Source organism: Muntiacus reevesi, chromosome 6 (assembly GCF_963930625.1).
Source record: "Muntiacus reevesi chromosome 6, mMunRee1.1, whole genome shotgun sequence".
NCBI lineage: Eukaryota > Metazoa > Chordata > Mammalia > Artiodactyla > Cervidae > Muntiacus > Muntiacus reevesi.
The window spans coordinates 39,528,229-39,554,379 of NC_089254.1; the positions used below are offsets into that span (position 1 = coordinate 39,528,229).

General features: G+C 36.5%; 1 non-coding gene across 1 annotated transcript; it reads left to right on the plus strand.

The window, feature by feature from the left end:
• Positions 1-2,249: 2,249 nt before the first annotated feature.
• On the plus strand, positions 2,250-2,356 carry LOC136171243 (U6 spliceosomal RNA). The gene has a single exon (XR_010663794.1). It is a non-coding gene; the product is annotated as a U6 spliceosomal RNA (small nuclear RNA).
• Positions 2,357-26,151: the final 23,795 nt, after the last annotated feature.

Sequence of the window (26,151 nt, forward strand, 5' to 3'; positions counted from 1 at the left end):
AAAAGGAAAATTTACTTCATTCAAATCTTTTATCTGATTTACCAAGGTTAACATTTAAATATTCAGTGAATAAGAATTTTTCAAAGTATACATAAGTTAAAATGAGTAATTTCTCTAAAATTCACTAGTTTCACAAATCAAACTATGGTTTGACTTATAGAGATAGAGATGGATATATACATACCATTATAGACATGGGAGAGAATAACAGAGAAATGGAGAAAATTGTGGTCTCAGGAGCTAATAAATGTCAAAAATTATCAGGAAGGTCCTTTGACAAGGAGAGTTGATGCTTGTTTTCTAAATCCAGCATGCTTATGTTTTCACAGAAAGCACATTTATAATAAGTGGAACCACACAGAAAGACTGAACAATGTGGATGCCTCAATACCAGACTAGTCCTACCTTTTATAAGGCCTTTCAGAATAGTTTCTGCTTTTCTGAGTTGAAGATCCTTATCTTATTCAGCTTGAAGCCATAACAAAATACCACAAACTGGGTGGCTTAGGCAATAGAAACGTATTTTCCCGCATTTCTAGAAACTAGAAGTCCCAGATCAAATTATCAGCTTATTTGGCTCATAGTAAACCCCTCTTTCCTGGTTTGTAGGGGGTCACCTTCTCACTGTGTCTTCACATGGCTAAGAGAAAAGACATGCATAAGTGACCGTCTCTTCCTGTCTTTTCTTCTAAGGACACTAATCCTACGAGGATCTCACTCTTATAAACAAATTTACTGTTAATTACCTACACAAATCCCCTAGTATAGTCACATTAGGGGCTGAAGCTTCAACCCCTAAATATATTTAGGGGCACAAGCATTCATTCCATAATAATCATCCTTAGCCAGAATTTCAGACAGACTTCAATTCCCAAATCATCCACTTAACTTCCTCAGCATGCACAGTATTTCCTTTTTTGCCCATAGGCACTATTATATTTCTTGATGCATCTCTGCCCATTCTTTCTTTTTATTTGAGAAAAAGAAAGATAAAATAACTGACTTCAACACATGAAAATAATGTTTCTTAAACCAGATGTGGCCTGTGAACAGACTTTCTGTGAAATCATAGATTTTTGGGGAACTATGGATACTATCATATTTAGTTTATGATCTTAAGTTTCTTCCTACATTGTGATTTCATTTAATAAGCCACCAAGATGTCGGCAATCACCAGATAGCCTTTGGGTGATCCTGTGAGGGAAAGAGTAGTACAAGAACAGTGAAACCTTTTTAAAATTCCCCTCTGCACTGTCCATAGGGGCTATGAGAAAGGAGTAACAGTCCTGGAAATTCTTAAGCTAGTCTTCTTGCCTTTCCAACTCTCTCAACAATGTGAACCACAACACATGACAATTTGTGTAATAGCCTTCTTAGAATCTAAATTATTAAGTGTGTATTAATAATATTACTGAGTTTGGGGAAAAGAGGGCTAAAAAGAAGAACATTCTAGGGTGGGTGTTGGCAAATCAGTGTCTCTCAGACAGCAGTTCCTGCCTTTTTCTTCTTCCTGGTCATCAAGTATTGAACCAAATAAACACACACTCACACACACACACTCCCACACACCCCTACCTTATACTTGACTCACACTCACACACCCATACATAGGCATCATCTGAGGACAAGTATTAATCTTCAGTAATTACACCCTAGAGGCATATTTAAAAAGAGAAATATTTTCTCAAAACAATAATTTACTCCGAATACTCCCTTCAGAGTGGAGAAACAGCTTTACATTATAATGTGAATGGTGCCAGTACTCAATTAGGACATCCTTCTGCTTCTAGCCCTGACTCAGATTTTTTTTTTCTGTGCATAGGAAATGAGAAGCTCATTACAATTACCCTTTTAAGCAATAGATCTGTCAGCCTTTAATGGCCATTTTTGGCAACAATAAGTACTAGCAAAAGCTTAAGGATTGCTTTATCTTTTACTAAAGGATTGATATAATCCTTAGGTAAAACATTCCCACACCATTTACTGAATGTTGAATAAAGGGTGTATGAGGATATTCAGACAAATATATCATTCCTATAATAATACATATTTAGCAGTCTGACTTTATATTCTTAGTTTATTATGAGGTCCTTGTAAGCAGGAGTATGTCTTATGAGAGTATTTTTCACAGTAACCTGAAAATGAGCATATTTTCTAAAATAAAAATTCTGCTATCACCATCTGATTAAGAGTTTTTTGATTACTTAAAATTTACACAAAAGTCTCAGGAATTAAAAAAAAATTATATTGTGCTCGCTTCGGCAGCATATATACTAAAATTGGAATGATATAGAGAAGATTAGCATGGCCCCTGCGCAAGGATGACATGCAAATTCATGAAGCATTCCATATATTTTGGCAGAACGTCAGGGCCTTGTACATTAACAGCACCATGGGCAAGCCCCAGCGTCTGTACTAAGGCGCAGCTTAATAAACCATAAACCATAAAAAAAAATAAATAAATAAAAAATAAAAAAAATTATATTTACTCCTAAATTTAATAAAAACATTTTAAATATCCATTAAGTGGTAGTTGAAAGCCTTTTCTTTCACTGGTACATTTTAATTAATTAATTAAACATCATCTTAATTTCACTTTAATTAGGTACTGGGGTTAAGTTTAGGTAAGAATGTGGAAGTACTTAATATAGCTTTCCTTAACTTGTAAATAGATTGGCAGTAATAAAACAGAACTCAGTTCCCTGACTAATGTTGTATGAAGAGTTTCAAATTATTCTTTGTGATAAAAGAGCACATTAATGTAGTCTGTGAGGTTTCTACAGTTGATCTATGAGTTTTTACAAAATATCAAATGAATGCCTCTAATTGTTCACCAGTGATTTATCCCTTAACACCTTACAATGTGGTTTTCTCCCACTGCACTCCACTAAAATTGCTTTATCAAAAGTTATCAATGATTTTTTCTTAAAAAAAAACTTTAGATTTTTCTCTTATCTGAACAGAAAGAAATGGCAACCAACTCCACTAATCTTGCCTGAAGAACCTCATGGACAGCATGAAAAGGCAAAATGTGAGAAGCCAGGTGGGCTGCTGCCCATGGGGTCGCACAGTGTCAGACACGACTGAAGCGACTCAGCAGCAGCACAATGCCTGCAGATGAGCCCCCAGGTTGGAAGGTATGCAATATGCTACTAGGGTAGGACACAGGACGATCACTAGTAGCTCCAGAAAGAATGAAGTGGCTGTGCCAAAGTGGAAACAGTGCTGAGCTGTGGATGTGTCTGGTGGTGAAAGCAAAATCTGGTGCTCTAAAGAAAAAAATTGCATAGGAACCTGGAATGTTAGGTTCATGAATCAAGGTAAATTGGACGTGGTCAAGCAGGAGATGGCAAAATTAAGCATCAACATTGTAGGAATCAGTGAACTAAAATGGATGAAGGTGAGTCTTACTCCTCACTTCTTCAGTGTCACCAAGTGTGAGTGTTCTTCTGAGTTCCATCCTAAACTTTTTCTTACACTCTGTGCGCTTATATCCTCTCTTTTCTATTCACTATCTTCCCAAGTAACTAACACAATAATGCAAATGAGGCTTAAAAACTTATTCTGACTTCTCTCATATAATTTAATCCTAACATTACAAATGCCAGCTAAATGTTACTACCGGTGTAGGATGTAATGCTTTGGAGAGTAGGAAGTAAAAAGATACAGTTGGCTTCTATAGACAGAGAGATAAGAAATTTAAAAAAACATGTGAAACAGGGCAGGAAGTAATAAGTTCCATGTAACAAGTTCCGTATACTCAAGAATATTTTGCTGTTAGGTTCTGTGGTAAAGATGATTCCATTGGATCCATATAAATGGATTTTTCAGCTTATAAGAACATGTTTTAATTGGTGAACTACTAGAAGATTTCACACATTGTTGAGATATATAAAATGTAAGGATGAAAAAAGTTTTGTTTGTTAACCTTGAGAAGTTGAAAGGTATGTAGAAAGTCAGAAAGTGAGATCATATGAGGAAAACAATTTGTCTAAACTTCTCTCATTATCCCAGCACCTTTCAAGGCAGATCTGATTCAGGTTCTCCTCCCACCAGTGGTACCATCATGATCACATACTAGGTTCTAATTGTATTACCTTTGACTTTGTCCTTATCCCTAACACCCATGATAAATAAGTCAGTTATTTTTTTCCTAATTCCTCTTCTTAGAATTTTTGTGTGTGTGTGCTGACATATCTTTTACATTGTTGCCACTACCACCTGGGTTTAGATGGTTTTACCTCGTAATTAGACTATTGCAATGTATCTCTTCACTGGTCTCACTTCATGTTAAGCCCTGCTCACAAATTGTGTTCAAAAAGCACTCTGATTATGTCAGTCTCCTGGGCCATGCTAGTTAAAATATACTCTGGGTCAGCAGGAAGAATAGAAAGTTACAGTATCATAATGGAGTTTGAGGTGTGGGCTACTTTGGTACACTTTTATGTAGTTACTAAACGGAAATGATTGTCTTGTTTTAGACTAAATTTTAGTATGAAAGATCACTGCACTATGAAGCAAACAGCAGACATGACAAAGCTGGATTGAGGACTACAGAGATTAATAAATAATCTAGCTAAATATTACTGTTCAGGCAAACTTTTCCCTGAGTAACTTTTACAAAGAAAAGTCTTTAGTTTTTCTGAAATCAATTAATGCTGTACCCTTGGTGAATGTGAAAGAAATCCTATCAGTTTCTATCCTTCACTACCTGGGGGCTTTCTTTATTTTACTATTTAAACATTGAGGGTCACGTTCAGTTGATGATTTCTTCTGTTTCTTCTTACACGTACGTCAACAGTCATCCCTTGGTATCTGTGGGGTTCTGACTACACATTCCAGCCCTGAGCATAGGTTGACAAAACTCTAAACCATATTTTGTTAACCTTCCTGGGGCTTCCCTGGTGGCTCAGACAGTAAAGAATTTGTCTGCAGTGCAGGAGACCCAGGTTTGATCCTTGGGTTGGGAAGATCCCCTTGAGAAGAAAATGGTTACCCGCATAAGTATTCTTTGACTGGAGAGTTCCACGGACAGAGGAGCCTGGCGGCCTGCAGTCCATAGGATCACAGACTCGGACACGACTAAGCGACTCTTTAACTTTCACTTCTCTTACCTCTTCCTTCCTATAAAGGTGAAAGTTGCTCAGCAGTGTCTGACTCTTTGCAGCCCCATGGGCTAACAGTCCATGGAATTCTCCAGGCCAGAACACCGGTGTGGGTAGCTGTTCCCTTGTCCAGGGGATCTTCCCAAGCCAGGGATTGAACCTCGGTCTCCTGCATTGCAGGCAGATTCTTTACCACCTGAGCCACCAGGTAAGCCCCATTCCTTCCCATATCTTTCAGTTATTCCAGAACTTTTTGCACTCCACAAATCCCTTAAGCCCTCATCCCCAAATTTTCTCCTTTCCTTGATCTCAGACACAGAAACGGTTTCTCATACCTTACAAGCCACATGTGAAAACTGTAATTCAGTCTCATTATTGAGGAATTCAAATTTTATGGGGGCAAAGAACCAGAAAAACCATCAATTAAGATGACAAAGCCAGAATGAATAAACTAGGAAGAGGCATAAATTATTATGTTTTAACAACAGTGAGATAAAGTGGTATGCCTACCTCTAATCCATAGTGCTTTATAGGAGTTGTCATTCAGTTTGAGCATAAATGCCACAAAAGCTTTTCTGAGTCTATCTATGCTGTCTGCAGCATAGATTTCACTCACATCTAGAAGAGTTTCACACTGAAAATCTGTTGTGAAGATGAGATAGAGCACATCAGTACTTAAGTGGTGTTATTTTTAATCCATTTATTGAGACATGCATCTGCTTTTACCCCCTAAAATTTAAAACTGTAATTTTTAAAACAAATTTCATTTGCATTATTTATCTAGGAAAAGCTTGTTGAGTCCTAATAAATTATAAATTATTTTCTCAGTTGTATCTTTTTTTCTTCCTATTTGTAAAAGGGAGTGATCAGGGCAGCTTTCCTTTGTTTTATTCTAATGCATTATTTTTCTCCTTTTCTCTGCTCTTTAGTCTAATAACTAGTAGAAGTGAAGGGCTTTTTAAAATTCACATTTTCTAGCAGAGGTTTAATATAACTATAGAGATTGTAACAATGTTCAGAATCTGAAGTATGGAGTACTTAAAATCTTCTTGCAAAAACTGCCCCCTCCAATATTCCTTATCCCAGTAATAGTCACACATCTGACCATTCCCACGACTGGAAAACCCACACTGTCCTTAATATTTATTTCAAGCTGCATATATAACCCATCACCAATCCTGCTGCTTTTATCATTTGAATATTTCTCCAATTTTTCCCCCCTATCTTTGCCAGTCATCTCAATTGCAGCCAGTATGGTATAAAGTAATTAAAATAGAGGAAGCAGTCATGCTAGGTCACTGCAATCATGTCTGACTTTTTGCAACCCTCTGGACTGTAGCCCTCCAGGCTCCTCTGTCCATGGGCTTCTCCAGGCAGATACTGAAGTGGGTTGTCATGCCCTCCTCCAGGGTATCTTCCTGACCCAGGGATTGAACCTGTGTTTCCTGAGGCTGCTGCATTGCAGGCGGTTCTTTACTGCTGAGCCACCAGGGAAGCCCCAAGCAATCAAGCATGGCTTTATTCTCTGCTCTGCCTGGTCTTAGCTGTGGTCCATTGGAATATGTGTTTAATCTGAAGTATCTTAATCATATAATGGAAATAATATGATTAATATTAGCATTTATTTACATCATAAATACTGGAGAAGGAAGTGACAATCCACTCCAGTATTCTTGACTGGATGTGCTATGATCCAGGCAAACAATATGAGTAATATAGTATTTATTATACCATAAATATTGGAGAAGGAAATGACAACTCACTTCAGTATTCCTGCCTGGAGAATCCCATGGACAGAGGAGCCTGGTGGGCTACTAGAGTCCATGGAGTCGTAAAGAGTCAGACATGAGTGAAGCAACTTAGCACACCACACACCATAGGTATATTGAAGATTAAATGAGATAATCCTTACAACGCACTTCACACAGTTTTTAGCACATACTAGAAATTCTTAAATGTTGGTGTTTGCTTTCACCACACTAGGGTAACTATATCCATTATGTTAACCAATGCATCATACTAATCAATGTATTTTCTCTATCTGTACTATCCAGCATGGTAACAACTAGTCACATGAGGCTGTTGCGTATTTAACATGTGGATAGTACAAACTGAGATGGTCTTGAAAGTGTAAAATACAAATTGAAATTTTAAAATTTTGGTATTAAAAATGTCAAATATCTCAATACTAATGTTTTGTAGGGATTGTGGACTAAAATGGAAATTTTTTATAGATTGGTTTAAAATGAATTATTTACATTAATTTGTTTATTTTTACTTGAAACGTGCCTATTGGAAGATTTTAAATTACATATGTGGCTCACATTTAAGATTAAGAATTGTAAGGTTGGAACTGTATTTCCGTTGGACATCACTGATCTAGACTTTGCAATTTTCTCTTATTTAAAGCCTCTAGAATGGCCAGCTACATTCTTGAAAGACTCCAAGTGATATAGTTTTTGCTTAAAATGATATTGCAAATATTTAGAGAAAATCTGAAAAGTCCTGACCAGGATGGGAGCATAGACTTTTAATATTTTGCTCTGTTGTTCTTTTGAAACTATAAATCAACTTCAAGTAATCTTTTTGTTTTTATAAGATGTGCCTATAATTCAGTAGTGTCCATTCAATATAGCTGTCAAGTAGTCTTTCTTCATAAATCAATTTTATCTGATTTTAAAGTAATTATTCTTATAAGCTCTGAATGTTAAAAATGTACCTGTGTGCTAAATACATGGTAATTGTGAGAAAGAATTAGTATGTGTGCTATTCTAGAAGGGATTGGAGGAAAAATCTGGATTAAGTTAATTTAAAGTTTTTATAGAGAAGAAGTAAGATTATTGCTGTATCAACTTTAAAATTTTAATGTAAAAGAGATTGTATACAATTGCTTACTCTAATGTACAATACTAAAATTAATTTTCTTGTAAATGTATATGTATTTTAAAAAAATATGGGAGAAACTTGACAAAATGATAGCACTTTTATTTTTGGGCTGGTAGTCATGTATGTGCTCATTATACTATTTCTTCAGCCCTTAAACTAACTGAACTCTCATAGCAATATTAAAATTTGTTTGTAAATTATCTTGGGCATTCCATGAAGATATTCCTATCATGACTTTTTAACTTCTTCTCTCTATTCTCTTTATCTTTTTTTGTTTGTTTGTTTTTAATATTTTCTCTGAGAACTTCAGTCTGTGTTGAATAATAGTGATGATGGCAGTCATCCTTGTCTTGATGCTTGTGTGAAGGAGAATGAAATATCTAAAATTCTCTATTAAATAAAGATGCTTGCTGTAGATATTCTGTTCTCTTGTTCGTTTTAAAAAATTGTCTTTCTCTTTTCTCATTTGCTAAGGATTCTTAACTGTGTAGTAAATCATATGAATTTTTTCCCAACCTGAGTTAAAAGATTATATATTTTTCTTCTTTGATCATTTAATGTTACAGTTATTAATTACATGAATAGATTTCCAAGGTGAATAATCCTTACCCCCTTGGATTAACTATACTTGACCACAGTCTATTTTAATGCATTGTTAGGTTTCAATTAACTAGCATGAGGATCTTTTATGTTCATGAGTGAAATTAACCAGCAATTTAGTTTTTCTGTACACTCATTACCCAGTTTGGGTATACAGATTATATTAACCTCATAAAATAAGTTGGTCAGCTTTTCTCTTTTTCTTTTTATCTATTTTTTTTTTAGTTCTACCAGTTTATTGCTACCAACCCATCTCCCTCCACCCTCGTGCACACATGCTTAGTCATGTAACCCCATGGACTGCAGCCTGCCAGGCTCCTCTGTTCATGGACTTTTCCAGGCAAGAATACTGGAGTGGGTTGCCATTTCCTTCTTCAGGTCTCTTTTTCTTTTCTTTGGTGGAAAAATTGTATAAGATACATATTCCTTACACAACTCATCTATAAAAGCATCTCACCCTGTTCTGTTTTTTTTCCTCTCAGGCAAGGGGAGTTTTGATAGTTTTTCCCCCAGAAAATACAAATTTCATCTGAGATTTAAAATTTTGATGTTCTGTTGTTCATTACATTTTTGTAGAATTTTGCTTATATTTATGTATTTACTTATTTGCATTCTTCATATTTTTATTAGCATCTTCTCTATTTTATAACTTAATTCATATCTCTGGAGTGTCTTACTGTTTTCACACAGCTTCATTTTTGTTTCCTTCATCCTCCCTTATTACTATGTACCCTCCTCCAAGGGATCTTCCCAACCCAGGGATAGAACTCAGGTCTCCCACATTGCAAACAGATTCTTTACGATCTGAGCCACCAAAGCAGCCTACAACCTTATGAACAAATATTGTTTACCCCCGTTGAATAGGACAAAATGTTAAAACAATTCCTTTTTTCACCTCTCTTTCCCCAACAACTTCCATAACACTACTATTATCCTAGTTTTGGATTTCATGCTTACACACACGATTAAATTAGTATTTATTGATACATCAATAAGCTGTATATCGTCCTTACAGGTTTCCCCATCCCATAGCAATTTCTTGCTTTTGGAATTGATTATTTCCTTTCAAAAGTTAAATCTTGAAGAACCATTTTAAACAGATTCTTCATGTTGCTAGACTCTCTGATAATTAATGTCCTTTTTTTGCTCTACGCTGAAATAGTTTAGCTGAATACAAAATCAGATTAAAATATTTTTCCTTGAAAACTCTCTGAAATTCAGTGCTGCTGTTAGCAGGGCTAAAAAGTATTGGGTTTTAGCTTTGAAAGATAAGCTCTTGGTTCTCTCTGAAAATTATAAATTTTCCTTTGTTCTGAATAATCTTTTTCATTTCCTTTTGTTTTTTAATTAATTTTTTCAATGAAGGATAATTGCTTTACAGAATTTTGTTGTTTTCTGTCAAACCTCAATATGAATCAGCCAAGCTGCTGCTGCTGCTAAGTCACTTCAGTTGTGTCTGACTCTGTGCGACCCCATAGACGGCAGCCCACCAGGTTCCCCTGTCCCTGGGATTCTCCAGGCAAGAACACTGCAGTGGTCTGCCATTTCCTTCTCCAATGCATGAAAGTGAAAAGTGAAAGTGAAGTCGTTCAGTCGTGTCCGACTCTTTGCGACCCCATGGACTGCAGCCTACCAGGCTCCTCTGTCCATGAGATTTTCCAGGCAAGAGTACTGGAGTGGGGTGCCACTGCCTTCTCCGATGAAGCAGCCATAGAGATACATACAACTCTCCCTTCTGAAACTCCCTCCCATCTGCCTGCCCATCCCAGCCCTCTAGGTTACTATGGAGCACTGGTTTGAGTTTCCTGAGCCATACAGCAAATTCCCCTTGGTTAACTATTTTACATATAGTAATGTAGGTTTCCAAGTTACTCTTTCCATACATCTCACCCTCTCCTCCCCTCTCCCCATGTCCATAAGTCTATTCTCTATGTCTGTTTCTCCATTACCCGGTAAATAAATTCTTCAATACCGTTTTTTGAGATTCCATATATATGTGTTACAATAATATATTTATCTTTCTCCTTCTGACTCACTTCACTCTGTACAATAGGTTCTAGGTTCATCCACCTCATCAGAATTGACTCAAATGTGTTCCTTTTTATGGCTGAGTAACATCCCATTGTGTGTATGTACCACAGCTTCTTGATCCAGTCATCTGTCGATGGACATCTAGGTTGCTTCCATGTTCTAGCTATGGTAAATGAACTGCAACGGACAATGCGATACATGTGTCTTTTTCAATCTTGATTTCCTCGGGGTATATGCCTAAGAGTGGGGTTGGTGGGTCATATGGTGGTTTTATTCATGGTTTTTTAAGGAATTTCCATACTGTCTTCCATAGTGGCTGCATCAATTTCCATCCCCACCAACAGTGCAAGAGCGTTCCCTTTTCTCCCTACTCTTCAGCATTTATTGCTTGTAGACTTTTTGATGATGGCCATTCTGACTGGTGTGAGGTGATATCTTGTGGTTTTGATTTGCATTTCTCTAATAATGAGAGATGTTGAGCGTTTTTTCATGTATTTGTTAGCCACCTGTGTCTTCTTTGGAGAAATGTTTGTTTAGGTCTTTTTCCCACTTTACGATTGGGTTGTTTGTTTTTCTGGCATTGAGTTGTATAGCTGCTCATATATTTTGGAAATTAATCCTTTATCAGTTGTCTCATTTGCTATTATTTTCTCTCATTCTGAGGGTTATCTTTTCACCTTGCTTGTGGCTCAGACAGTAAACGTGTCTGCCTACAATGCAAGAGACCTGGGTTCGATCCCTTGGTTGGGAAGATCCCCTGGAGAAGCTAATGGCAACCCACTCCATTACTCTTGCCTGGAAAATCCCATGGACGGAGGAGCAAGGAGTTGGATAGGACTGAGTGACTTCACTTTCACTTTCACACTTTCTCTTGCTGTGCAAAAGATGCTAAATTTAATGAGGTTCTATTTGTTTAATTTTGTTTTTATTTCCATTACTCTAGGAGGTGGGTCATAGAGGATCTTGCTTTGATTTATGTCATTGAATGTTCTTCCTATGTTTTCCTCTAAGAGTTTTATAGTTTCTGGTCTTACATTTAGGTCTTTAATCCATTTTGAGTTTATTCTTTGTATGCTGTTTGGAAATGTTCTAGTATCATTTGTTTACATTTAGCTATTCAGTTTTCCCAGCACAATTTATTGAAGAGGCTATCTTTGCCCCACTGTATACTCTTGCCTTGTTTGTCAAAATAATATACCCATAGATGTATGGGTTTATTTCTGGGCTTTCTCTCTTGTTCCATTGGTCTATATTTCTGTTTTTGTAAGTACCACACTGTTTTGGTGACTGTAGCTTTGTAATATAACCTGAAGTCAGGAAGGTTGATTCCTCCAGCTCCATTCTTCTATCTCAAGACTGCTTTGGCTATTCAGGGTCTTTTGTGTTTCCCTATGAATTGTGAAGTTTTTTTGTTCTAGTTGTGTGAAAAATGCCATTGGTAACTAGATAGGGATTGATCAGGGATTGATCACATAGAATCTGTGGATTGCATTTGGTATTATAATCATTTTCACAATATTGATTCTTCCTATTCAGGAACATGGAATATCTCTCCATCTGTTTATGTCATCTTTGATTTCTTTCATCAGTGTCTTATAATTTTCTGTGTACAGTTCTTTTGTCTCTTTAGGTAAGTTTATTCCTAGATATTTAATTTCTTTAGTTGCAATGGTGAATGGGATTGGTTCCTTAATTTCTCTTTCTGATTTTTCTTTGTTAGTATATAGAAATGCATGTTATTTCTGTGTATTGATTTTATATCCTGCAACTTTGCTAAGTTCACTCATTAGCTCTAGTAATTTTGTGATACTACCTTTAGGGTTTTCTATGTACAGTACCATGTCATCTGCAAACAGAACTTTACTTCTTTTTTTCTGATCTGGATTCCTTTCATTTCTTTTTCTTCTCTGATGACTGTAGCTAGGACTTCCAGAACTATGTTGAATAATAGTGGTGAAAGTGGACACCCTTGTTTTGTTCCTGATCTTAGGGGGAATGCTTTCAGTTTCTCACCATTGAGAATAATGCTTGCTGTAGGCTTATCATATATGGCCTTTGCTATGTTGAGGTAGGTTCCTTCTATGCCCATTTTTTTTTTTGAAGAGTTTTAATCTTAAATGGGTGCTGATTTGGTCAAAGGATTTTTCTGCATCTATTGAGATGATCATATGGTTTTTATCTTTTAACTTGTTAATATTGTGTATCACATTGATTGATTTGCATATATTGAAGAATCCCTGTATCCCTGAAATAAACCCAACTTGATCATAGTGTATGAGCATTTTGTTGTGCTGCTGAATTCTGTTTACTAAAATTTTGTTGAGGATTTTTGCATCTATGTTCATCAGTGATATTAGCCTGGAGTTTTCTTTTTTCATGTTGTCTTTGTCTGGTTTTGGTATTAGGGTGATGCCGGCCTTGTAGAATGAGTTTGGAAGTGTTCCTTCCTCTGCAGTTTTTTGAAAGAGTTTTAGAAGGATAGGCATTAGCTCTTCTCTAAATGTTTGATACAATTCTCCTATGAAGTCACCTGGTCCTAGGCTTTTGTTTTGTGGGAGATTTTTGATCACAGCTTCAATTTCAGTGCTTGTAATTTGGTTGCTGATAATTTCTATTTCTTCCTGGTTCAGTGTTGGAAGATTGAACTTTTCAAAGAATCTGTCCATTTCTTCCAGGTTAACCATCTTATTGCCAAAGAGTTGTTCATAATAGTCTCTTATAATCTCCTGTATTTCTGCACTGTCTGTTGTAACCTCTCCTTTTTCATTTCTAATTATGTTGATTTGATTCTTCTCTCTTTTTTTCTCTATGAGTCTGGCTAAAGGCTTGTCAATTTTGTTTATATTCTCAAAGAACCAGCTTTTAGATTTATTAATCTTTACTACTGTTTGTTTCATTTATTTTTCATTTATTTCTGCTTGGATCTTTATGATTTCTTTCCTTCTACTAATTTTGAGGGTTTTTTTGGTTCTTCTTTTTCCAGTTGTTTTAGGTGTAAAGTTAGGTTGTATATTTGATGTTTTCTTGTCTCTTGAGGTAGGATTGTATTGCTATAAGCTTCCCTCTTAGAACTGCTTTTCCTGCATCCCATAGGTTTTGAGTTGTTGTGTTTTCATTGTCATTTGTTTCTAGAGATTTTTTGACTTCCCATTTGATTTCTTCAATAACCTGTTGGTTATTTAGAAATGTGTTGTTTAATCTACATGTGTTGTGTTTTTTTTTTTTTTTTTTGTAATTGATATCTAGTCTCATAGCATTTTGGTCAGAGAAGATGCTTGATATAATTTTAATTTTCTTAAATTTACTGAGGTTTGATTTGTGACCCAAGATGTGATCTATCCTAGAGAATGTACCATGTGCACTTGAGAAGAAGGTGTATTCTTCTGTATTTGGATGGAATGTCCTGAAGTTATCAATGAGATCCATTTCATCTAATGTCCCATTTAAACTTGTGTTTCCTTATTAATTTTCTGTTTTGATGATCTGTCCATTGGTGTGAATGGGGTGTTAAGGACTCCTACTATTATTGTGTTACTATCAATTTCACCTTTTATATCTGTTAGTGTTTGTCTTATGTATTGAGATGCTCCTATGTTGGGTGCATAGATATTTACAATTGCTATGTCTTACTCTTGGATTGATCCCTTGATCATTATCTAGTGTCCTTGCTTATCTCTTGTAATCTTTATTTTTAAGGTCTATTTTGTCTTTTATGAGGATTGCTACTCCAGCTTTCTTTTGCATCCCATTTGCATGGAATATATTTTTCTATCCTCTCACTTTCAGTCTATGTGTGTCTTGAGGTCTGAAGTGGGTTTCTTGTAGACAGCATATATATGGGTCTTGTTTTTGTATCCATTCAGCTAGTCTGTGTCTTTGGGTTGGAGCATTTAATCTGTTTACATTTAAAGTAATTATTGATAGTAGATCTGTTTTCTTCTCTTGTATTTCTTGGCTATATAAGTCCGTTTAACATTTGTTGTAAAATTTGTTTGATGGTACTGAATTCTGTTAACTTTTTCTTGTCTGAAAAGCTTTTTATTTCTCCATCAATTTTGGATAAGATCCTTGCCAGGTACAGTAATCTTGGTTGTAGATTTTCCCCTTTCAGTACTTTAAGTATATCCTGCTATTCCCTCTAGCCTGTAGAGTTTCTGCTGAAAGATCAGCTGTTAAGCAAAAGGGGTTTCCCTTGTATGTTACGTGTTGCTTTTCTCTTGCTGCTTTTAATATTCTTTATTTGTGTTAGTCTTTGTTAGTTTGATTAGTATGTTTTTGGCATGTTTCTCTTTGGGTTTATCCTGTTTGGGGCGCTTCGTGCCTCTTGGACTTAATTGACTATTTCCTTTTCCATGTTGGGGAAATTTTCAACTATAATCTCTTAAAAATTTTTCTCATACTCCTTCTTTTTCTCTTCTTCTGGGACCCATATAATTCAAATGTTGGTGCATTTGATATTGTCCCAGAGGTCTCTGAGACAATCCTCAATTCTTTTCATTCTTTTTACTTTATTCTGCTCTTCAGAAGTTATTTCCATCATTTCATCTTCTAGCACACTGATTCGTTCTTCTGCTTCAGATATTCTGCTATTGATTCCTTCTAGAGTATTTTTAATTTCAGTAATTGTGTGGTTTGTCTCTGTGTGTTTATTCTTTAATTCTTCTAGGTCTTTTTAAATTGATTCTTGTATTTTCCCCATTTTGTTTTCAAGGTTTTTGATCATCTTTACTATCATTAATCTTAATTCTTTTTTAGGTAGTTTGCCTATTTACTCTTCATTCATTTGGACTCCTGTGTTTCTAGTTTGTTCCTTCATTTGTGTAGTATTTCTCTGCCTTTTCATTATTATTATTATTATTATTGTTATTTTATCTTATTGTGTTTGTTTTCTTTTCCCAGGCTTCAAGGTGAATTCTTTTTTCCTTCTGGTTTCTGCCCTCCTAAGGTTGGTCCAGTGGTTTGTGTAAGCTTTGTATAGGGTGAGATTTGTGCTGAGTTTTTGTTTTCTTTTCTTCTGATGGGCAAGGCTGAGTGAGGTTGTAATCCTGTCTGCTCATGATTGAGTTTTTATTTTTGTTTTGTTTCTTGTTTAGATGAGGTGTCCTGCACAGGGTGCAACTGGTGATTGGGTGATGCCAGGTCTTTTATTCAAGTGGTTTCCTTTGTGTGAGTTCTCACTATTTCAAACTCCCTAGGGTTAATTCTCTGGTAATCTAAGGTCTTGAAGTCAGTGCTTCCCCTTCAAAAACTCAGGGCTTGAGCTCTAGTCAAAAACGATGATTTCACAAGTGGTTTTTCATGGCATTAAGGAAAATTAAAACAAATATCCAAAAATAATAAAACAAAGATGAATCCAAGACAAGCTGCAGTTACAAAATCAGACAAATACTAATTAAAATAATGGAATATACACATATACATATGCACCCATGAGCAAAGTCAAAACATTCCAGCAAAAATAAAGTACAATAGCTTGACCTGGCTAACAAATGAAATAAAAAATCATATTTACAAGTTAAAAACAAAACTAACTAAAGCACAAACTGGAAAACAAAATTAAAGCAAGGTGCCAAGTGGGAAATAAAGCAATGAAAAGAGAACTAACAAATATGTTGAGAGGAGAGGAAAGAAAGAAAGGAAGAATAGATATGCAAAGTCAAATAGAGGTAGATGAAGAAGATTTATACACATGAAAGATTAACTGCAAGGGGAAAAGAAGTAGGAAAGGCAAGCAAAGGAATGCATGTAGAAAAAATATAATAGGTTTAAAACATTAAAAGCTAAAATTATAAAAAAGAGAAAAGAAAAACCTGGAAGAAAAAAGAAAAAAAAGAAAAGAAAAGAAGAGGAAAACTCCAGGAGAACTGCAAGAGCCAAATGTTGATGCAGAAGTTTATAACAACTATAAAAAGTGTGACTGAATACACACTATACATATACACTCATAAGCATAATGAAAGCAATCTAACAAAAATAAAGTACAATAGTTTGACCCGGTGAACAAAAAGTATATCTACCAGAACAAAACTAACTAAAGTAAAAACTGGAAAACAAAACTAAAGCAAGGTGCCAAGTGGGGAATAAAGCAATGAGAATAAAGCTAACAAATTTATTGAGAGGAAAGGAAAGAAAGAACGAATAGGTATGCAAAGTTAAATAGAGGTAGCAAAGAAGATTTATATGCATTAAAAATTAACAGCAACGAAAAAAGAACAGTAAGAAAACAAAGGAATAAATGTAGAAAAAATAATATGTCTAAAAATTAAAATTTAAAAAAAAAGAGAGAGAAAAAAAGGAAAACTTCACAGAACTGCAAAAGCTCAAAGTAGAGGCAGAGATTTATAATAATAAAAAATGTGATTGAGAAAAAAAAAAGCTCAAAAGCTTAATTAGATTTCAGAATGCCACTAAAATCAACAACTACAACAGAGTGGGTAAAAAGAGAAAAAAAAAATTCAGAAGAATCTACAGAACAAGTCAAAACATAAGAATAATAATTTTTCTTGAGTCACTGCTGTCAGAGTCCTTTCCCTCGCTGGGAGTCACAGTCCATCTCACCTCCCTAGGATGCCCTCCAACACTGTGCTGATCTCTGGACCTGCTGTGGGGGCAGCTCAGATTCTAATCTGGTCCTACTCCTCTTTGTTCTTGCCTCCAATGTCCATAGCTATCAGAACTAGTGAGTTTTCTTTTGTGGGAGCTCTGAATGACCTTTTATATATTCCATAGACAAAGAGTCTGCCAAGTTGATCGTGTGGATTTAATCTGCAGATTGTACAGTTGGTGGGAAGGTTTTGGGTCTTCTTCCTTAGTCACACTGCACCTGGGTTTCAATTGTGGTTTTATTTCCATCTCTGCATGTGGGTCATCCATTGGGGTTTGCTCCTGAGGTTTCCCTGGAGGACTGGGGTTTGCCCCTGTGAGGGCCAGGTGTGGAGGTGGTGCAGCTAATGGGTTGCAGGGACTCTGGCAGCACCAGGTACTCAGGGAAGTTGGTGGCTTTGGCAGTAGTAAATATAGAGCTCTAGAAGTGTATGGCAACCAATATTGCCCAACACCCTCCAGGGTTCTTGCCTGGAAAACCCCTCTACCTGACAGAGAAGTCTGGCAGTCCACAGTCTATAGGGTCACAAAGAGCCAGACACTACCAAAACAACTCTGCACGCAGACACAAGATTTTTTTGCCTGTGGCAGCTCTGCCCCAGTGAGAATTGAGTGTGAAGGTGGGACAGCTGCTTGACTTGAGGGGATCCTGGCAGCGCCAAGTGTGCAGGGACAAGGACTGCCTCTGCTGCAGGAGTTATAGACCTGTTAGAGTTTTTTTCTAGCCTCTTGTAGCTGGCGATCAGAAGGCCTCTTTGGCAAGTCTTTCTCCACAGCTCTGCGGAGGCACCATTCAGGCACTTAGAGGGCTCCCTTGCCTGGGGTCCATCTCTGTTGTTTGGCGCGTCAGACACATAGAGGGGCCCCCCTGGCTGGGGGGTTCTACTCTGTAGATTGGCACATCAGGCACTTAAAGGGGTACCCTGGATGGGGTCCTACCCTGTAGTTTGGTGCATCAGGCACTTAAAGGAGCTCCCTGGGTAGGGTCCTACTCTACAGTTCAGAGCGTCAGGCATTTGAGGGGCCAGCCTCACTATTGTTCAGCTGCCAACGCTGGCCTGTAGGGGGAGAGAGGCTATGGTGATGGGTCCACCCTACACATGACTCAGCAGTATCACCTTGCTTCCATGACTGCCCAGCTTTCCTCCACAGCATTACCCACCACAATCTTCTCCCTCACATCCCCTCGATCCGTCTTTCTGCTGCCAACAGCAGCCCTCACCCTGGGATTACTCCACAATCCCAAAACTCCAGCTCCCAAACACTGCACCTTCCAAGGGATCTACATTTCTGTCCAGGGTATGTATGACTGCGGCAAGGACTGATTCTCATGCCATTTTGGCTGCCACAGGTTAACTGTTTCACTCTCAGCCTTAAATGTTTCCCTTCTGACTCAGACAATTGCCCCGATGTAGGGATCGGACCCCTGCTTCAGTTCCCCCACCCGCCAAGGGCAGGTCCAGTCCTACTAACACTCCTGTTTTTCCCACTAGTTCCTTCATCTTACCAAGTTTTGCATGGGTCTAGATATTCTTTTCCGCTGGTCAGGTACTCCTGTTACTTCTCATCTGGTGTTCTCTGCATGCACTTCTGTGTCTGAAGGTGTATTCCTGATGTATACGAAGAGAGAGATGTAGTCCATGTCCCCCTACTCCTCTGCCATCTTGTTCTCTCCTCTGGAGAAGACCCTTGAGAGTTTCTTGGACTGCCTGTTTTGAGTAATCTTAAACACCACCAAAACATATTTAAATGAGGAACTCTTTTCCACTCTCTCTCCTGTTCTGTTTTTTTGAACTGTGCCCTTTTAAACTGAAGTCTTATATCTTGTGTTAACTTTAACAAATTATGAACATTTTTTCCCTCAAATACTGATTCTCCTTCTTGATGGGTATTGACATTTCTATTATTAGTCTTCAAATCTTTAGACTTTTTTTTTCACTCATTCCATCATTTTATCCCCTACCAATGCCTTCTGAAAGAGTTCTTTAACCTTATCTTTAAGTTCAGTAAATTGTTCTTCAAGTATATTTAAGACTTCTTCACTGGCAATAAGTGACCAGAAGATCAAAAACATGCCATTTGTGAATTGCCTAGAAATAATCTAGCAATGGTTGTCTGAGAGAAGTTTATGGAGATTTAGAAAATTCTCTTAAAAGATATCAAATTTGATCTGAATAAATGGAATAATATAATATACCCAAGAACATAATGAATAAAGTTTCAAACACTTTGATTATCCTGAAATTAATTTGTAAATTCACTGTTATTCACTTTACTTATTCATTTCACCACTGCTAAATTTTGAGAAAAACTTGGAAAATTTGTTCTAAAATTTATACTGAAAGACAAATTTTCAGGAATTGCTAAATCATTTTTTAAAAATATAAAGAAAGAAATTCCTACTGCTGGGTGTTAAGACAGAATGTGGCACAAGATAAAATTCATCAGTATGGAGCTGGTACAGGAACAGACTAATTGACTGAAGGAATAGAAAAAAATAAGGATTTAAAGAGATTACTTGTTAGATGATAGAAGACATGGTATATAACCTTTGGAGATGTGGTAGCCATGTTTGTAAAAGACCAGAAACTTGATTCACTACTAAATAAAAGTGGGCCTCCAGCACATGTTACAAAATAAATATAAACAAAAGAATCTCAAATGAATAAAAGGCCTGAGTATGAAAGTAAAACAACCAAGCTCACCATAGACTATGTTTACTGAAGCAAGATATAAAAGCCCAAATCACAAGAGAAAACATAATTTGACTTTTGACTAATATGAAAATTGAGCAGTATAAGTAAGAATTTCCAAAAATAACTCATTCACACAGGTTGTGTCACTGGGAACCAGTCCATAAGAAAGAGATTACTGAACAGGTTCATGTGTTCTTGAGGTCAACACCTATGATAGGGAGGGAAGGGAAGAAAACAGACATGAGTTAGAGGGAGAAGTAGTGCTGCGTTGCAGTAGCAATGAAGGCTTCTTCTCTGAAGCTGGAGAGAGGCTGGGCCCAAACATCCCTGCATTCCCCAGTCATTGGATGCAAGCTGCCCTAGTAAGGATGTGTGAAACTGGGTGAGACAAATATCTCTACTCAAGGCAGTTCCTAATGAGGGATGGTTATTATGGGCTGCCTGCAAGAATCATTTTATGTTAATGAGGGAATAAGCCTTCTGGCCCTAAACAAGGATGTGAGTGGTCTATCATGGATTTCATTACATTTATAGGACTTAGATTAAAGTGACAGCTTGGGGTTCAATACTTACAATGAACAAATAAGAATTAAGATATAAAATATCTAGTCACTTCCATAGAACCCGGTACAAAACAACCAAGGGAGAAAAAATAACAGAGGAAAAACTTGAATGATTCAATATATAGTTACCCCAATCTCACCAATAATGGAAAAAAAAAAATGATGAGGTATTTATTAAAGATTTTGACTGCAGCACTGTTTGTTGTAAAGAATTGCTGCAACTTAGCCATTGAATGGGGCTTCCCTGGTAGCTCAGCTGGTAAAGAATCTGCCTGCAATGCAGGAAACCCTGGTTCAATTCCTGGGTTGGGAAGATTCCTTGGAAGAGGGCATGTCAGTCCACTCCAGTATTCTTCCCTGGAGAATCCCCATGGTCAGAGGAGCCTGGCAGGCTATAGTCTATGGGTTCACAGAGAGTTAGGTATGACTGAGCTACTAAGCATACCACAGCACAGTTGTTGAATGCTCAAAAAATAGATACTATATGACAGTATGTTCTAATAGAAAGACGAACATTAGTAAAAAGAAATAAAACAGTGATTTATAAAAGAATAGATTTTATAAATCTGTGATATTAACTATAAAATTGTATAAAATAAGATTTGTAACACCGATATCTTTTAAATTTAACAAAACATATAAAACAACTACCTATTCTTGTTTTGGGGGATAGCAGAGATTAGAGACATGGAAGTCCAAAGCTTTTTAGTGTGATTTACCAGTATGTTCTGGGTGTGCTCAGGCTGAAATCCAAATGCTGTTTCTGCACCTGCCCAACCTTATGTGATGGACCTGATAATATTCAGCTCAAGAAAGGAAGCCTCAATGTCATGGTCACTTAGCAACCCATGTTCAGGCTATTGGTTTCTAGTAGGATCCATTATTGTGGAAGAAATGTTTGCTAAAATTAAGACTAGTGTTCTGACAGGGAAGGCATAATCTTTCTCCAAATCTTGGAAACATACCGAGATTTTACACAGCAAACTATTTCTTTATAGATATATCATTTCTGTCAAATCTGTTGAATCACATGGCCCAAATGGTAAGAGACCTCAAGTTGGATCTTTTGCAGAATCCTATCTTCCTCTAGGCCCCATTCAAAATGATCAGCTTCCAAAATACCAAATACATGGGTCAGAGTGATATTCTCAAATTCAATGTATGTTACCTCCAAAAGCAGAAGATACCTTTCAAACTGCGCTTCCATCAGTGGTGTCAGATGAAAAGTGCAAAAACTTGTCCTTAGTCTTAGAAGGAATAATGTGGCATGTCACAGACCACTGGATCTCAAAAATCGTGGCAGTCCCTTGAATCTTCATGATACTTCAGTCTCACTCTCTGACATAGATATCTTGCTAGAATATCTAGTGTACTCTCTAATTCCTGCTCACCAAACCCTATTGTCATGGTGTCATTAATGTACTAGTCTAGTGTTATGTCAAGGTGATCAAGATACCTGAATTGTCTACTGCGACAGAAAGGAGGACAGTTAGCATATTCCTGGGCAAGAGTAAGTATGAACTCCTGTTCTTACCATGTGAATAAAAAATAAATTTGATCCTCATTAATGAAGGGAATTGGGAAATACATATTTATCTGCAAGATTGTTAGTCTCAAAACAAGTGCCAAAGCCTGTATTAATCTACTGTCATTTAACCAAGTGGTGGTCTCAATAGCAGCTTCTGTGGCAGATGGTATAGTACAGTAGTTGTAAATGGGGCTGCCACATGAATATATATATATATATATATATATATATATATATATATATATATATATATATATATAGTTAATATATACACCTGTCAAGAACCATTTCATTTTTTCAGGGTATTTATAGATGAATTGAATGGAAACACTTTGAGTACCATAACCCCTATATCCTTTAAGTCTTTGATAGCAATATTAATATCAGCAGTTCTTCCAATAATACAGTATTGCTTCTGATTTATAATTTACTTCAGGATGGGAGTGTGATTTCTGGGGTTTCCACTTGGCTCTGGATGCCCTGATTACTCCTATTTATAGGCCATAATGAATAAATTGTGCTAACTGTCGAGTAGTTCTCAGTTATGCACATGGGACCAAGGAAATAACCAAAGATTATATGGGCTTCCCTGGTGGCTCAGATGATAAGGAATCTGCCTGCAATGCTGGAGACCTGGGTTCGATCTCTGGGTTGAGAAGATCCCCTGGAGAAGGGAATCAAGTATTACCCATGCCAGTTCTTGCCTGAAGTATTCCATGAACAGAGGAGCCTGGTGGGCTACAGTCCATAGGGTTGCAAAGAGTCAGACACAACTGAACAACACATATATTCAAACACACCTGGATACACTGAAATGAATTTGAGCGAAACTCCACCTGGCCTCCATAAGCTCCTATTTAATCAGAAAACCATGAAGGCGTTTCAGATCCCATAGTATGAGTGTCAGCTTAGATCTTACATCTAAGAGTCCTAGAAATGACTGGATTATCTTCATTCCTCAATGTTCAATTACCCTGGAAATGGTTCCAGGTCACTTTAAGAGAATAATCAAGGGAATGATTATTATATAAATTTAATGTGGCATTGTAGGCTTCTTTCTCAAGAAGATCTTGAGCTTCAATCAATGGGTTCTGGATTTGAGATCTGACTTAGATCTGGATATTGGGTGAGGAACAATTTCCCATTTTAGCAGCTGATGTCAACTTTCTGCTTCTCATTGTATTTTTGGTTTTTTTTTTCTTCCTTTCTCACAGGCATCTACACATCTATCTCATGTCTAGTGCTGCTTTGGAAGCACATATTCTATCTCATGTCTAAGAATGCTGTGTTCTACTAGCTATCACCACAGATCCCTAAAGGTCAAGAAAACTTGATGGCAAGTCTGGTAATTACATCTTCCTTGCTTCTAATAATTGAATGCTATTCCCTGGCCTGATTTTCACTTTTATTAAAGAACCCAGTTCAATAGCAGCAACCGACACTACCAACCATAGCCTGCAGAGTGCAACCACCACCATCCATGCTTCTTACAGATACTGGTGTCCACTCAGCAGTATATTCCTTATGGAGTGTCTTCTGGGTCCACCCAGGGATCTTACTCAGGTTATGGATGCTCAGGTCTTAAACGGATTATCTATTCTAACACTCTCAACTGCCTGAGTCTTCTGACCCCTTTTGCAATACCATATAGAGAGTGCCAGATTTTTCATCATATTTGCTCTAGTCAATTTTTAATGCTATTAAAGAGAAGCCAGCCCACACAATCATTATTATTGTTGACCCTGTATTTTAAAACAGCATAACCATCACACATTCCAGTGTCTTTCCTTTCATTTGCACTTTATTCAAAAGCAAAAATTGTGGAAGCCTTAGTTAACATGGTGCTATCGCCAATCAGAAATTTTCAGTCACTTATCACTATTAGAACTGGAATTCTCATTGTTCTTGGATAGGAAAGTAATTCAGTTCTAAAATCCCATAATTGTAAAATCCCATAATTGTAGTTTACTTTCTAAGAATTTTCTTATTACCAGTGGTCTTGCCTTGAGGTTTCCAGAAGACAAAGCCTAAATCTGAGACATTTATATAACTATCTTTTAGATAATGCATTCCCAGGGTATAGGAGTGAGGAAATAGAGAGTGAGGGAAGGGGGAAAGCAGATACTGGCTACTGCTTAGTATGTAGTATGATTGCTTGTCCATCCATCTGGCACTGTCCTTCAAGAGGCTACAAAAATGAGAGAATATTAGGCCTTTTATCCAGCAAAGAAAAGGTAAAAAAACTTACTATTCTCTCTTGCCTCCCATTGACCAAAGTTATGCTCCATGGACAGTTAATTCCTTTGCACACATAACTTGTTCATGAAGGTGACCAAGAAGAGTATTGCAGCTAAGACCTCAGCACCAACATAAAAGTCTGAGACAGGGGGCAAGAGGTACATGGCATGGGCATGAGACAAGGTATCATAGGTTACTCCTACAAGAAGTTGGTTAGTGTCTATTCAGGAGAGCAGTTGGTTTGAAAAAGTGCCCAAATATCTGGAGACAGACGAAACCAAAAGATATGACATAGTACTTACATATGCAAATATTTTTAATTTTTTAATATCTGGAAGGAGCACATGATTGAACTTATTTGTAATTAGTCTGATGCACTTTGCCTGTGGATATCTAATTTATGCTTACTGTAAAAACTGAATCCAGGTTAACTTATTGATTTGTGTAGTTGGTGCTATTTTACTGTCATACTGTGTTTAGTCATTTAAAATGCACACTATATCTTGTTTTCTATTTTATTCACTGAAATATTATGAAGTGATTAGCCTCCAACTAATAAAAAAAATTAAAAAAAAATTAAAAAATAAAAATTTTTGTTATTACTTTGTATTCTTTAAAAAAGGTCTTATTTTAAAACTCTTTTAGATTCAAATTTAACAAAGGAATGAAACTTTTGACCCCTCTCTCACAGAAGACATGAAATTTAATGTACTTCCACTGACCCATCCTTATGTTTATAGATCTTTGTTAATTTAATATGTGGTATAGATTATAGGATAGAGGTATAGATTATTATGGTTTAATTGTTTCCAATTACATATCTTATTTTTCAAGTGACATTATTATATTGTGTCTTATTAACATGTATAAATAAATTAATTGGATTCACTCATAACAATGCTCACCATAAGAATATTTATCCAAAACATCTACTCATTTATAAGAATACTCACCATAAGAACATTTCTATTTTCTACTTCTCAATTTTAATTTTGCCCCTTGCTCCTGATAAGTATTTGGGCAAACTTTTCAGAGATTGTAGTGTTAGGGTCAGAATTTGTGAACACCTGAATATCAGAAAGTAAAAATAACTAAGTCTGCTCCCAGGCCTATCACCTTGCAGAAAGAGAAAAAAAGAAAACAAATAAGCTTTATGAACATGTCTCAATTATCTTTTAGTATTTTATGCTGCAAAAGTTTAATTTTAAAGTTTGCTTGGAATTTGTTTTAGGTTTCTTATAGTTTTTAATGGTTTCTAGGTAACCTAAATATTTTGGGACCTGGGTTTTAATAAGACAGTTTCTTCATCCTTAACACCACATGAAGTTTATCAAGACATCTGTGTTGCTAAATATTTTGAAGTAGCCTGTGCTTCAGTTCTAGATATTTTTAAAATAAATTATTCTGCTTGTTATAGTAAAATCATTTCAAGAGGTGTTTTAGAGTAATTCTCCCTTTCTTATATGCTAAAGAATTTCTTTCATAAGTCAATTTGTTTGCATCTGTTTACTTTATTTAGGGTAGGTGGTGTTTGTGTTCTTGTGTTCTGTGTGCTCATCCTCAACGATTGCTCAATCCTATTTAATTGGGCTGATTTAGCCTAGTAAAAGGGAACAGTGAGTCCTATAGCTGCCTCTCACTGCCCACTTGAGTCTGAGACAAGCCTCCTTATATTCTTAAAGAGAAAGGCAAATAAACATACTTAGTTTTCAAAATGATTCTTAGCTTTTAGCAAACTTGTAGCAAGCTGAAATGTTACCCTCCCGCTTGGTTCTCTGTCTTCTAGGATGAGAACTTATTCCTGGATTATTTGGGCTGTGTTTATTTATTTATTATTTCTTCTCTTGAAGTAGTATAAGGAAATGCCATTCTTCCCTGCTCACAAGCACTGTCCTTGTCTA